The following is a 15,583-nucleotide window of genomic DNA, read 5'->3' on the forward strand; positions in this document are numbered from 1 at the left end:
TACACAGGAAGAAAACTAAAAATAGCTGGTGAATAGTTCTAATGACTACCAGGCTGTGAAAATCCCTGAAATCATATTAATGGATAGTATATAAATATATCATTTCTCAGTAAGTCCAGCACAGTGAATTTTCTGTTAGTATTGGAAAAATAATTACTATGAAAGCAAATGGAAAGCATTAAGTAACGAAGAAAAAATGCTTATCTTAAAAAATAAAATGCTTATCTTCAGCAGCATAACGCTTAGCGTGATGAGATTCTTACATAATCAAAGGGATGGGAATAGGAGTCTACCCTATAAGAGGATGGCAGATTATCTTTTCACACTCCAAGCCACTTACTGGTAGATAGCTTAGATTCACTCACTGAATTGTTCTCTCTCATTCTTTTTTTTTTGGGGGGGGCAGAAAGGAGAGAAATATTTGATTTTAAGTAAATAAACTGCTTAGATGTGATAACATCCTAAATGTTTTCACCAATGTCAGCTGTTTATTTAAATTGTTGAAAATGGACACTTCATTTGAAATGACATATTTTTTCTTCCCACACAGCCACATCTACATCCCAGGTACATTCAAAATGTTATTAAAATCTTAACTCCAGAAAATATACTTACCAGTCAATTTCCAAGCTGCCATTTTATTTTAAAGTAGCAAAGAGCCAGGAATTGCAGGGAAGGTAAACTTCTTTTTTTTTTTTTTTCTTTTTTCAGGTCTTTTTTTTTTTCTTTTGCAGTTTTGGCCAGGGCTGGGCTTGAACCCCTCACCCCTGGTATATGGGGCTGGTGCCACACTCCTTGAGCCACAGGCGCTGCCCCGGAAGGTAAACTTCTTATGAATACTTGAGTACAGATGAAATTTGGTAAAAACCACTCCTGCCAAACATGACATGGCTAGAGAGATACCTGGCTTTGCTTGCTCAAGGAGTATGATCCCCTCTCTTCTGGGTCAAAGGTGTTTTATCCATTCATCATGAGGGCCAATTGGGTGTTGCTTTTACTTACCACTGGGTGAGGAAAAGGAAAAAGAAAAATGCACGTAGAGGTTTGAGTGAGTATGGAGGGAGCAATTCTGTACTGAGAGATATGACAAAGGAGCTCTGCTCTCAGTCACTACAGAGTCATACAAATGTGCCCACGTTCCTTTCCAAGGTGGAAGTGACATTGGTATCCATAAAATTTAGAGTCCAGATTAGCTCATTTCTAAGCTTTTGAACTCCAAATTTGAATTCTTTCACCCCAGGTAAGTCATCTGACTACAGATATGTTTTTATTTCTTAATCTTATTATCTCAACATCATATCTCATACTTACAAAAGAATCTATGTAACTGATATCTCAGTCCTGATATTCCAGCCCACAAACCGCTACCCAGTGCAAGAACAGGAACATTGCCAAGAGCAATACTTCACCCGTGTTCCTCCCTCACCTCATGCTTCTGCTTTACTCCCCGGAGGAATCTCCTGCTTTTAATTTCGTACTTGTCATCCCCCTGCTTTTTGTAAAACCAGTTTTATCCCATACATATGCACGCCTAAACCAGCTTTGCTTATTTGAGCTTTATGCAAGGGAGCTTGCCATAATGCATGTGGTCTTTTAGAACAACTCCTGTTCTGCTTCACATGGTATTTCTCAGGGCATCCATGCTGGTTCAAGTACTTATAGTTTGTTCATTTTCACTGCTATAGAGTGACAGGATAGCAGGCGAAATATGTCACATTTTGTCTATTGGTTTTCCTACCAATAGACAGTGCCTCATTTCCAGATTTTTTTTTTTTTTTTATGTCAAACAGGTCTGCTGTGAGCATTCTTGTCTATGTCTCCTATGCATGTACGATCTGGGAGGCTTTGGTACATGGACACGTAGAAGCAATTTTTTTTCTTTTTTTTTTTCATTGTTGGGGATTCATTGAGGGTATAAGAAACCAGGTTACGCTGATTGCATTTGTTAGGTAAAGTCCCTCTTACAATAGTGTCTTGCCCCCAAAAGGTGTGGCACACACTAAGGCCCCACCCCCTCCCTCCTTCCCTCTCTCTGCTCTTCCTTTCCCCACCCCTCCCTCCTTCTTTCTCTCGCTGCTCTCCCCTTCCCCCACCCCCACTGTGTCCTTAATTGTCATTAATTGTCCTCATATAAAAATTGAGTACATAGGATTCATGCTTCTCCATTCTTGTGATGCTTTACTAAGAATAATGTGTTCCACTTCCATCCAGGTTAATACAAAGGCTGTAAAGTCTCCATTTTTTTAATGTAGAAGCAGTTTTTTAAAAGAATGTATGTGAGGTGGGGAGCTGAGCAAGGTGGTTCATGCCTATAATCTCAGTACTCCAGGTGGTGGAGGTGGGAGGATCCCATGAGCTGAAGAGTTAGAGACCAGCCTGAGCAAGAGCAAGACACCATGTCCACTAAAATTAGAAAAATTAGCCAGGTATGGTGGCAGGCACCTATAGTCCCAGCTGTTCAGGAGGCTGAGGCAGGAGGATCACCTGAACCCAGGAGTTTGAAGTTGCTGTGAGCTACAATGCCACGGCACTCTATCCTGGGCAACAAAGTGAGACTCTGTCTCAAAAAAGAAAAAAAGAAACGTGTGACTGTAAAATTCCTGTTCAAACCTTCCACTCATTTGTGTATGGGTGGGCTCACTTGTGGACCACTCAAGCACCCCTAGTAATCCCTGCACTTCTAGTAATCCCCTAGAAATCCAGGCATTGCTAGTAATTTCACAGAAATCCAGACAGACACTGCTGGCTGTTTGAGGCAAGCAAAGACATTATTTTCTTGGAGGGGAATCTCAGACTAAAAGCTGAGGCCTTCTTTCCTCGGGCTTACATGATAAGGCCTTCGAGCACAGGTCTGACGGCAGCTAAACAGTGCCCACTTGGCCTTTGAGCTCTCTTTGAGCAATAATATGTTAGGCCCAGCTGTCTCCACCTGACGTCAGTGGGCTATTCACCTTGATATGAAGTGTCAGACGGAGTTACAGGAAGTCACAAAAAGTCCCCGAATGTATTCCAAGAACTGCCCGGAGCCCCTTCTTAAGCACCCCTATCTTAAACAGTTCTAATGGCCATAACAAAATACTGGTGCTTTATCAATTTCGGGCATTTACTTCTCATAATTCAGGAGCCTGGAGATGGCAACATGATTGGGTTCTGGTGAGGGTCCTCCTCTGGGCTGCAGGCTGCCCACTTCTTGTGGGCAGAAGTGGATGAGGGAGCTTCTGGGGTCCCTTTTATAGAGGCACTAATCCTATTCATGAAGGCTCCACCTTCATGACCTAATAACCTCCCAAAGCCCCACCTTTGAATACTATCACATTGCGGGTTAGGATTTCAACACTTGACTTGGGGCAAGGGGCACAAACATTCAGTCCATAGCAACCCCCTCCCCCCCAACAATGGAAGATCTAGAACCACAAAGGGCAATGTGTCTGAAGAGGACAAACAGTAAGGCCCGCCGCCTGAGGCACTGAGCCTTGTGGGCATCTCCTTCCTGGCACGGTGACACAAACAGGAAGCCAGGGCTCTAGACATGAAAGGGCCTCAGGTGACAGAGGGTTCAAGGACCTGCAGGGAGCTTTCATGAGGCTCTTCCCACTAATCACCTGTCCGCCGAGACAGGAAGGTGTGGGTAGAGATACCCACGCACATTTCCACGGGGGTTGCACAGCATAGAAAACTGTGGTGTCTCTGGCCAAAACGCAAACGTTTTTAGCCGAATACTTTTTCTTCCTGGTAGTTTTCAAAGTTCAATTAATTCCTCCTTCCACTGAGACCATAAGAGGCCATATGTAATTCCCACGTTGTTGTAAGAAAAAATGACCCACAGTGTCAAGCTCACATTCAAGAGGGCCAATTGGGTCCATGAAGTTTGTCCAAAAAGAATACAAAAAGAATAAAGCCAACCAGTGAAAATACTGTTTTTACTCTTGAACATTTAAAAGCAGTGACTTTGAACCTTAAAGAATTCCATACGGCAGATTAAGATAACACTACCCCACTGCTTCTGCTTTCTTGTTACCAGGTGAATGAATATGTAAAACCTCAGAATCTTTTTTTTTCCTTTTAGTCCTGTTATTTCTGGTAATCAGAGTTTAGCCTTCCAAATGCTGTCTGGAAAAAATCTAGTGGCTTCCAGTTAAGGCAAAAAGGCAGGCAGCACTGCAGTCATCTGTGCTGGGCTCCTTTTGTTGCATGATCTGGCTTTCCTGGAAATCTCCAGTGGCTTCTGTCATCCCTCAGACGTTTCCCAGGCCTGGATAACAAACTGCTCAGAGAGGCGGGGAGCTGCAGAATTTCCCAGTTGCTTTCATCTGAGTAAAAATTTCACTTGGAACACAGTCTTCCTTCTCCAGCTGATCCCAAACTTTTCGTTCATCTTTTGAGGAGGACACAGCCCAGTCCAGATTGTGAGGCTGCAAAGGACCTCAGAGGGTGATTATCTGAAATCAATCAATGTCTTTTTACAGATGAGGAAAACCGATAGCCTAATTTAAGTGAACCCAAGGTAAATTGTGGGTTCATCCCTTTTCTAGTTATGGCACTTTGGATTGTTACCTTGGCCTCACTCTCCTTATCTGTGGAATGGGACTAATCATGAAGTAGGAGATTTGATGAGAGATCATCCATAAAGGAGTTGACACAGTATGGGCACATAGTAAGGTTCAATGAGTGATAGCCATCATCACCATCATCATCATGACCGTCATCACCATCAACATCATCCTCATCACTATTGACATCATCACATCATCATCACACTTCTTAGTGACTAAGCTGGAAGAAGTCCTATCTTCTCTCCCCAGTTTGGCTCCTCTCCCACCCACATCTCACAGACACACCAGCATATAGCCCACAGCCCAGCTGCCCTCTCAAAAACCTGAGCTTCGGTGATACACCATGACCTCGCCTGACCCAGCCTCGGATAACTCCTCCTCCACTCTGGAGAAGCTTTGATGAGCTCATGTTATCTGATGTTCTGTTACTTGCCCAGGCTCTGAGGCTTGGCAGTGAAGAAGGTGCTGTATTTCCTCAGGGAAAGAAAGTAAGGCTCAGTCAGGCCAAAGTCGCCTTTCACTGGCATGGGAGCCTGAGCTGGTCCCTCCTTTAGGAAAAAGGACATCCAGAATGAAGCAACTCTTTTCTTCCCTGGAGAAGTCCCCTGGGCAGTCCCTGGCTGACAGCTTTGCATGTACTAGGAGAGACAAATGTCGTGAGAAAGGCCATTTCTGTGGAATGTGCCCAACCCAGCGGGACCCTCCAGAACTCCCTTGGCCAGGTCTATTCCCAGCAGTTACCCTTCCCATCACTACTTTCTCTGTCACCCTGTCTTCTTCCAGAGACGCTCATTTCCTCCCCTAACTGTTCCAAGAGCAGAACTTGGGAGAACCTTGTAGGAGCTCTTTGGCTTGGGGAACTCCTCCCGGGCTGTGCTGGAACCATCTCAGAGGGAGCCCTCTGTAGTTGGCAGTAGGTTCTGAGCACGACCACGACCTTAAGAGTCTGCAATTTACTACTAACAGTAAATCATTGACTAATATTATTAATAATAACATAATTATTGATTAATTAAGTTGGGGTCCCTAGAGGCAGAGCTTGAGGCAGGATTCAAGTTCACTTGATGTTTTTGAGAGAGTAATTTTTGGGAAGCCCTGTAAAGCCATGAAGGAAGAAGGCTAGGGAAAGAAAGATCAAGATCATCTCAGGGAAGGTCTAATTGTGAGTTTCCCTCCTTTGAGGAAAGGGAGTATCTGTGAGTACCCATATCAGTCAGTCATTGGCTGTGGACTACTTATAGGAAGGGGTATGACCTTGGGGTGGAACAGAGAGCAGCTCCTGTCTGCAGAGCTGGAGAAGGACTCAGTGGCTCACTCTCCAGAGCCACCTCCTAGAGAAGGAGTCAGAAGTGAGTTGTTAGCTGTCAACACAGCCATTGGGAAATGAGTGCACCCACCTGGCGAGGGGATCTGGGCAGAGCCCCAGCAGCACCTCCCAAAGCCTCCAATACCCACATGCCTCTATGTGGTGGGCTCTTATGAATGTGAAGTCATTTAGTCCTCGTAACAACTCTGTGAGGTAGGTCCTGTCACTTTCCCTGTTTTCAGGTAAGGACATTGAGATTCAGAGAGGGGAACATACACACCTAAGAAGAAGCTGGCCTGGAAGTCTTCCTAGTTACAACGCTTCCCACTTTTTTGGCTCTGTTTTCCCAAAGAATCCAGCAGAGTTTGTTGCCCTGTTAACAGTTTCTGCTCCCAGAAAGATAGGGTTCAGAGTTCCTGTTAAGTTTTGAACAGTTACAGAGTTTTCTAGTTAAGATGATTTCTTTGGCATCACAGCTCTTAATCTCTGCTGGCTTTCATCTCTTTGATTCCAATCAGCCTCAAATACTAACAGCCCTTTAAAAAAATACATCCCTGTCTCTTAATTGTGGGTAGTTTGGGCCAATCAGATTTAAGGCAAAGAGACACATCCTCACATTTATTTTTCTCTTGGCCATTTTTTAAGTGAGAGAATATACTGGATGGCACATCAGTTCATGCAAAGCTTTTAACAACAGATGTGATAATCATGCACTTGAACTGATCTTGCCTTTGAGGCTGATTTGCCTTTTATTGCATAAAGCATCTCTCTATTTTTCATGTGTTGTTTGGGATTGAGAAGCATTTTCCTTTTCCAGATCTACATGTATTTACACTTCTAGAACTTTTCTTTCCCTCTGGCAGGTAACAGAAACAGTACATGGCAACTGCCATTAGTGAGGGTCTCTGAGTTACTATGATGACAGAGCCTGTCTGGGACCTGTAATGCATATATAGCATGAATGAGCAATGAATGTGTGCTATTTGAGGTCACCAAAAGTTTGCAGTTGCTTATACTGCAAACAACTGCCTGATACATCAGGCAAATTTATCTCCTGCTCTGGTGTGTCTGCTTAGAGGTTTCTTCTCTGGTGTAAATATCATTTGGAAACAAAATAAGACATTTCTTAGTGCCAGTGACAAATAGTGTCTATGAAAATGATGCTTACCTGCTCTGAAGAAAGAGGAACTCGGCTATTAAAGGCTTCCAAAGGCAGGATGGAGGAAAAGACAGAAGAGATACAGTCGGTCTCTGCAGCTATAATGTAATAGTTATTGGCCTAAGCTTGAAGCTAAAAAGTTTCAGAATCTTAGAAAATGATTTCTTTCTATATCCATTTCAAATTAAAAGTGAGATTTAAAAAACAGCTATGTTATCGGAAACTCAGATATACCATTGCTCCGCTAGCTATGTCCACTTTGGCATAGGTGACATTCTGCTAGCCACTTAGCAGTTGGCCTGAGGGAATATATTCCCAGTTTAGTTCTAGGTTACGACTCGGATCAGATGGAATCAGACATCATATCCCTGTTCAAAAACCCTGGAAGAATGGCAAACTCCAGTCAGTGAATTAGGTTCTTCTTTTTTAAAAAACTACATGGAGTGTCTCGCTATCATCCATTTATGCATTTATTCAACACACATGACTGAGTATCCATGTGCCAGGCGCTCTTCTAGGTGTAGAGGATGTTACAGGGAACATGAAACTTTTTTGGAAGATTCTCTACCCCACTACTTATGGTCTGGAAGCCTTACGTGATGATAGCAGGGGTGGAATGGGAGGAGGGACACTGGGTTTCCTCAACCCCTAGCCACACAAGTTGGAATGTGTGCGCCTATGTATGCATGGGTGTGTGCATATCTCAGCGCATGCGTACGTGTGCATGTGTGTGAGAGATGCTTCCTCCTGGGGTCAGCAATGTGAAATACATCTTCTTCTCCTCATTTCAATCCCTAGACATGGTCTTTCTTCCTTTAACTCCATCTACCTCTGGTGTCCCCACAATCCTCCCTTTCTTGTACCCACAACCGCTTCCCATGGAAGACAGGTGGTCCTCGCATATGATGGTTTGACTTACACTTTTTCAACTTTTACGTTTGTCAGGATATTAAGTGCATTTTAGACTTACGATGTATTCTAGGGACTCATCCCCTCTCTAAATAGAGGAGTACCTGTGATCCACGCCCTGCCCCCTTCGGCTCCTTTTCTCCCCTCACCTCTCCCACCTTCCACTGGAGACCCCAACAGTGCTCCCTCCTTCATGTTGCTATCCCTCCACAGGAAGAAGGGTGAGGTCTGGCTGTGTGTCCCCTGGGTTTCTCAGGGGTGGGAGCTTGTGTCTGGAACTGAAGGGGTGGGTTACCTGAAATCAAATACATCTCTTACCTCCAGGATTAATTTCTTTCAGAAATTCCCTGTTCTAACCTGTATGTCAAATTCCATTTTCTCCCACTCATTTTGACACTCTTTGTAGCAGAGTGCATACCCTGAATTTATTATGCTGGAAGAGCATTTGCATCCACCTTTCCCTTGAGGTGATTTATCAGCTACCTTACTGTTATTTGACATTAAAGAGTATCTTGTCTGAATCACCCTTCTCTAACCCCAGGAAGCAGAGGGAAATCTCCATTCAGCCAATCATGCTGATACAATTTGAAACCTGATCCATTTGTGTAATTTGTTAACAAGATTAAAGGATGCTTTTTGCAAGAGAAAACATTTCCAGCATAAATTTCTGAGAATAAAACATTTTCCTGAAAACAGATGTTTGATTGTCTATTTACCTCTCGGTAGAAATGGAGTAGGTCATTACTTTTGTATTTTTAATGTTAAATTCTTTTTAAGGAATGATAAAAAAACAAACAAATAATACAATCTCTTCCTTGGGTAGTCCTAGATTCTTTCTGCCAATCCACCTAGCCAAAAGAATAATTCCAAGTGAAAATTGGGTACCAAGGATTGGCATAGTATTGATCTTTTCTTCAAACACCAGATGGACAAGTAATCTGTGCTGCACTTACAATTTACTAATAGACATAAATGGTTTAAAATCCCTGATAATTTGGAAACTTGTGTAGTAGCTCATTGATGCATGCACCAACCCTCTTCAGAAACTGTAATGAAAAAGGATCTGTGTGTTTAGGCAGAAGCAGTAAGGCATAGGAATTAAGAGAGCACGTTCTGGCTCTGGGCTGTTGACATTGGAATACAGCAGGTACTGGTGAAGTGACTGTATTTCCTGTGACTTGTTTTCCCCTTCTGAAGATACAGAATAACATGATACTTATCTCACCAGGGTGTGCTGAGTCTTATTCCAGTTTTTTAATTTTAGCACACATGCATATTGTGCTGTGTGTCAGGCACTGTGTTAAGATCTTTAAGATATTAACTAGTGCAATTCTGGTATCTCTTTAAGCTACGTTCTATTTTATCTATTAAACTACATAGAGGTTAAATAGCTTGAGTTAATACATCCATCATGTGTAAGAGAGTGTCTGGTAGATTGGAAGTGCCGATGTCAGCCATTGTAGATTAATCCTCTCCTGCACCACCCTTGGTCATGGCAGATACTTGGCTGCAATCTTCTGTGATGCTCAGATGAGGATGTGTGGGAGCACACAGTAGGTGTTCAGGAAACGATGATTAAATTGCAGCCATCACGTGTCCTTCTCTTCATGATCTATAAAGCCTTTTCAATACACAGATGTTAATTATAAAGAACAACATGGACCACCAGTTGTTCCCTGACCCTTGTCCCACCTAGACAACACAGTCCCACTCCCATGCCACTCTAAGCCTTGAGGACTTCACCTTCTTCCTGGTTTTGCCTTGAGGACTCAAGAACCCAAGGCAGGCAGGACACCCAATTTCCATGTGGACTGAGGGGATGTTCAGAAGCACCTCTAGGGGGCGCATGATGAACAGGCCAAAGAAAGCCTACGAGATGGTTGAAAATATCAGGGAAAACAGTTTCTGGAAGGAGCATGAAACAAGGTGGGGGAAATTCCCATTCCTTGCATCCTTAGCTTGCTGGATGAACACAGAAGACTTTCCTCATTTAGCTTCTACACAAAGGTTGAAATTTTGTCCAAGAAGGAAGTGATGTAAAACAAGGAATTAAGGGTTCCTTGCCTACTGAGTGAGGTCCCAGCATGGTGCTGTCCTGAGAGAGTCCAGTGTGGCCAATGACTCAGCAGCCTTTTGTATTTCTGAGCTTGCTGTGCCCCCAAACCCAGTGAAAGTGGGTTCAGAGAGCAGAGAGAAGGGAGGCCAGGTGTATCCAATCCAACCTGCACTGGAAATGCAGCCAACAAACCCCACTGAGAATTAGCAGCAGGAGGCTGTCCTTACTGAGACTGTTCCAGGATTACTTTACACCCATCAGGATTTACATATCTGCTATATATGCATAGACAGTTCTTATGAAATAGTTACTGACTTCATTTCTTTCAGAACCAGTGTTGAAATCTTGGCGTTCTTCTAACAATTTTTATATCCTTCTGACAGCTTTTCCTGACGTTTCCCTCTTTATTTTTTTAATGAGATTTAAAGAATCCTGGAGGAGGAAAAGATAAAAATAAAGCTCTACCTGAACTCTAGTAACGCAACCTGAAATGTGAATTGCCCTTAAGCCTTTATTACTGAAAACCTGTCTCTCCACTTCTGCCTGGATGAGTTCCCAAGATCTAGGACTTTTGGGATCTTTAGATCTAGGCCCCTGGAATTTCAACCCTATTTCTCCTCTCTCCCTGTCTAGGGGCCACCCTGAAGCTTGGCTCTGGGAGGGCCTTTGTGTGGTAAGATATTGGCAACAATAAGCCTACATATCCATCTTTGTCCAACAATAAGCCTACATATTCCATCTTTGTCCACAATACAGCAGAGGGAATCTCTTTTCCTTTTTGATGGCTACTTAGAAATATTAGGGTGGGAGGGGTTAGGCTATTAGGACCCCAATTCTAAGAACAGTTTGGGGGAGGCTCAGAAATTCTTAGAACACCTCTGACTTCCAAGGGGCGGAGACAAGATGGCTGACTGAAGCCAGCTTTCCAAACAGGCTCCTGTCCAGAAGGAGAGTTAAAGGACAGAAATTTAGCAAGTAACCTGGTGGATTACAGCTGCACCAAGAGAGAAGGTTGAAGAATGCACATCAACCCCGCTGAGGTGAGCTGCAACCCCAAGGATACACACAAAAGGTACAAAATCCATCACCAAGCAGATGGGCGTCCCTTCCCCCATGAGAACAGCTCGGAGTGCCCCACAAACAAATGAGCAGAATTCAAAGGTCCTCCCACTACACTCCACGGGAGAGACCCTCTACAAACTGGACCTACCTTCCCTCCTAGGGTGCCACAGCGTTATCCTGCCAGGCATAAAACTGAAAAAAACTGTATATATTCTCTACCTTCAACTCTGAGCTCCCAGCACTCCCCTCCACTCTCACTCTGAGGTCTGGAGGCTTGTTCCCCAGGAGTCCAGATTCTTGGGTGATTTCTTGATGGGTGTGTACAGGGCCTAAAATGCAGCTGGTCAGTGCTGACTCTGGGGCACGGGAGTGAGGAGAGGATGGTCGGCTGAGAGGGAACCACACCGGAGCGGCGTTGTCCCGAGGCAGAGAACAACAGTCATCTTTTGGCAATAATAGGGCTCACTCCCAGATATTCCAAAGCCACACCCCATGTCTACCTAGGCAACCAGAGGAGGCCAGGCATCTACTCAGGTGGCAACCACCACAGAACAGATCTGGGACAGAAATGCAGGCCTGGTGAGTAAAGGATTTGAGGCGGTAACGGCCTGGGTAGAGTGCAGGAACTAGAAACACACGCACAGAGCTGGAAAGTTCCCAGGGCGGGGCTGACCCAGAGGACTGCTTCACTGAGCCTAAGATGCACCCAGCCCTCAGGAGATCATCAGCCTATAGACAAAGGAAGATAGGAGGCTAGAACTGACAGGTAACCAAATACAAAACTGCAGGAGCAAAGACAGGGCCTCAGGCACAGGCTCTGGAAACTCAAAACAGCTTCTCTTCTGCAGGGGAATTTAGCAGGGACAGAAACAAATTCCCGCAAAGTTGTTCTGTTCTGTTCTGTCAGTAACATCAGAATGGGAGAAGATATTTGCAGGTTATGTCTCCGACAAAGGTTTAATAACCAGAATCCACAGAGAACTCAAACATATAAGCAAGAAAAGAACAAGTGATCCCATCACAGGCTGCGCAAGGGACTTGAAGAGAAACTTCTCTGAAGACAGGCGCATGGCCTACAGACATTTGAAAAAATGCTCATCATCTTTAATCATCAGAGACATGCAAATCAAAACTACTTTGAGATATCATCTAACTCCAGTAAGATTAGCCCATATCACAAAATCCCAAGAGCAGAGATGTTGGCGTGGATGTGGAGAATAGGTAACACTTCTACACTGCTGGTGGGAATGCAAATTAATACATTCCTTTTGGAAAGATGTTTGGAGAACACTTAGAGATCTAAAAATAGATCTGCCATTCCATCGTATAATTCCTCTACTAGGCATATACCCAGAAGACCAAAAATCACATTATAACAAAGATATTTGTACCAGAATGTTTATTGCAGCCCAATTCATAATTGCTAAGTTGTGGAAAAAGCCCATGTGTCCATCGATCCACGAATGGATTAGTAAATTGTGGTATGTGAACACCATGGAATATTATGCAGCCTTAAAGAAAGACAGAGACTTTACCTCTTTCATGTTTACATGGATGGAGCTGGAACATATTCTTCTTAGTAAAGTATCTCAAGAATGGAAGAAAAAGTATCCAATGTACTCATCCCTACTATGAAACTAATTTATGGCTTTCACATGAAAGCTATAACCCAGTTATAACCTAAGAATATGGGGAAGAGGGAAAGGGAGGGGCGGGAGGGTGGAGGTGGGCGGAGGGAGGGTCATTGGTGGGATTGCACCTGCGGTGCATCTTACAAGGCTACATGTGAAACTTAGTAAATGTAGAATGTAAACGTCTTAACACAATAACTAAGAAAATGCCAGGAAGGCTATGTTAACCAGTGTGATGAAAATGTGTTAAACAGTCTATAAAACCAGTGTATGGTGCCCCATGATTGCATTAATGTACACAGCTATGATTTAATAAAATATAATAAAAATTAAAAAACATACAAACAAACAAAAAAGAACACCTCTGACCTCCCACAAAACATGATTCATATTCTATCTAGGTCCCTACTACATATTCATATAAAACAAGTGTTGAAGATGACAGGAGTAAGGGAAGGAAATTTGTATACATCTACTATATTCTATCATTTTACATAAATTATCTTATTTATCTCTCAGCATTATTTCCAATAGAAATTGTTATTCCCATTTTACAGATGAGGATCCTGAGGCACAGAACTGCGCAATAATACATAAGTAAGTGGCAGGGGCTGCATTTGAACTGAGAGTCTTAAAGACCACCCTTTTAAAACTAAACTCCTGAAGATTTTGCCATTCCTCTTTAGGGAGTGAGGAAGGAGGAAGTGGTTTAGACAAGACCTTTGGAAAACAGTAGTCAGTGCATGATGAGATAAGCAGTCTGGAAGCCTAAGGGAGTGGGATGGAGGAGGCGGGTTACAGGGAGGCATGACAGGCAAACTACTGGTGTTGGAGACCAGATGTCAACACAGGCAAGCAATGGGGCTTGAGGCTAGGGTACTCAGGCAGACGTACTGCTCCCCAACCCTTTGCCTGCAGCATCATGGCAACAGTCATATTAACACATGACCTGATTCTCCCCCTTCCAATAAACACTGTATCAGTGAGGATGTTTATGGTTTCCTAAATTAATTCTGTTGCCAATAAGGCCTAAATAATGAGTGTATCTTCACTTACTCATCCCCAAAACTTTTCAGTGGTTTCTAGAAGCCTCCTTGACCCCATCAGGCACACAAAGCTCTGGAGTGCTGACCTGGTTTGCAGCTTTTGGAGACAATCCTTTAACTTCAACAAATTCAATTTACCAAGCTTCTGATTCAATTTACCAAGCTTCAGAGCTGACTTCCATTTCTGATTCTTTGTGTGGTTTGAGGACCCTAGTGAATTGCTCTGCACCCTCAGGTGACTGACCTATTTGGGGGGATAAGGATTTCTTCCTCATCAGTTGTAGGGAACATTCAAAAATATGCAAAATCTATGCTCAGTAGATGATAATTTTTGAAGTTATTATTGAGCTGGGTTTTCTCTTGTGCATTGGAGGTGCAAACCAGATTCTGCTCTGAAGAGGCTTGTCATATCTTAGAAGAGGCATGCCCACAGGCAGAATAATAAAATTCCAGAGTAAAAGCTACATCAACACCATGTGGACAGGTAGAGAGGTAGAATCAGAAGAGGGGAAGGAGGTTGACCCGGGTAGGGGCAGAGTGGGACAATTTCCTGGAGCTCATGATCAAAGTCATGGGTGGATGCCCAACTTTGGTTATTCTGCAGCCACAACTTAGACGGCCAAGACTTCATCAAAGGATGCCAGCTATTTGCTTCTTGGACTCTTTGCTCTTTTGAAAGCAAAGGACTTTTTATTAAAGTCAAAGGGCTTCCTTTAGAACGAGTTTTGGATTCTGAAATAATCTGGTTCCACCACCTCCACCCCATCCCCCCAAACAACACACATTTAAAAGCTGTTAAAAAGTTGGAGATGATGGTGATTAATTATTATCCCACTTAATCCTCATAGGTACACTATAATGGTTTTACTATCCCTCTTTTACAGATAAGAAAATCAAGACTTGAAGTATTTAATGCATGTGAGAATTTAAAAGGGTTGCACAGTTAATCAAGGAGTAGAATCATTATTGAAACCTGAGTCCTTTTTTGTTTTTTTTTTTTTACTAAATCATAGATTGTACATTAATGTAACCATGGGGGTACAATGTGCTGGTTTTATATACAATTTTAAATACTTTCATCAAACTGGTTAACATAGCCTTCACCTCATTTTCTTAGTTATTGTGTTAAGACATTTATATTCTACACTTACAAAATTTCACAAATACCCTTGTAAGATGCACTGTAAATGTGTTCTCACCAATTACCATCCACCCATCCTCTCCCTTCCCCTCCCTTCCCCACCCCTCCCCTCCCACTGCCCTTTTCCCTTCTTCTTGGGCTATAATTGGGTTATAGATTTCATATGAAAGCTATAAATTTGTTTCATACACTACAAAATCTATATAGTACAATGAGTACATTGGATACTTTTTCTTCCACTCTTGAGATACTTTGCTAAGAAGAATATGTTCCAGCTCCATCCATGTAAACATGAAAGAGGTAAGTCTCCATCTTTCTTTAAGGCTGCATAATATTCCATGGTGTACATATACTACAATTTATTAATCCATTTGTGGGTCGATGGCTTCTTCCATGACTTAGCAATAATGAATTGGGCTGCAATAAACATTCTGGTACAAATATCTTTGTTATAATGTGATTTTTGGTCTTCTGGATATATACCTAGTAGAGGAATTGTAGGATCGAATGGCAGGTGTATTTTTAGATCCCTAAGTGTTCTCCAAACATCTTTCCAAAAGGAACATATTAGTTTGCATTCCCACCAGCAGTGTAGAAGTATTCCCTTTTCTACACGTCCATGCCAACATCTCTGGTTTTGGGATTTTGTGATGTGGGCTAATCTTATTGGAGTTAGATGATATCTCAAAGTAGTTTTGATTTGCCTTTCTCTGATGATTA

This window comes from Nycticebus coucang, chromosome 14 (assembly GCF_027406575.1).
Source record: "Nycticebus coucang isolate mNycCou1 chromosome 14, mNycCou1.pri, whole genome shotgun sequence".
NCBI lineage: Eukaryota > Metazoa > Chordata > Mammalia > Primates > Lorisidae > Nycticebus > Nycticebus coucang.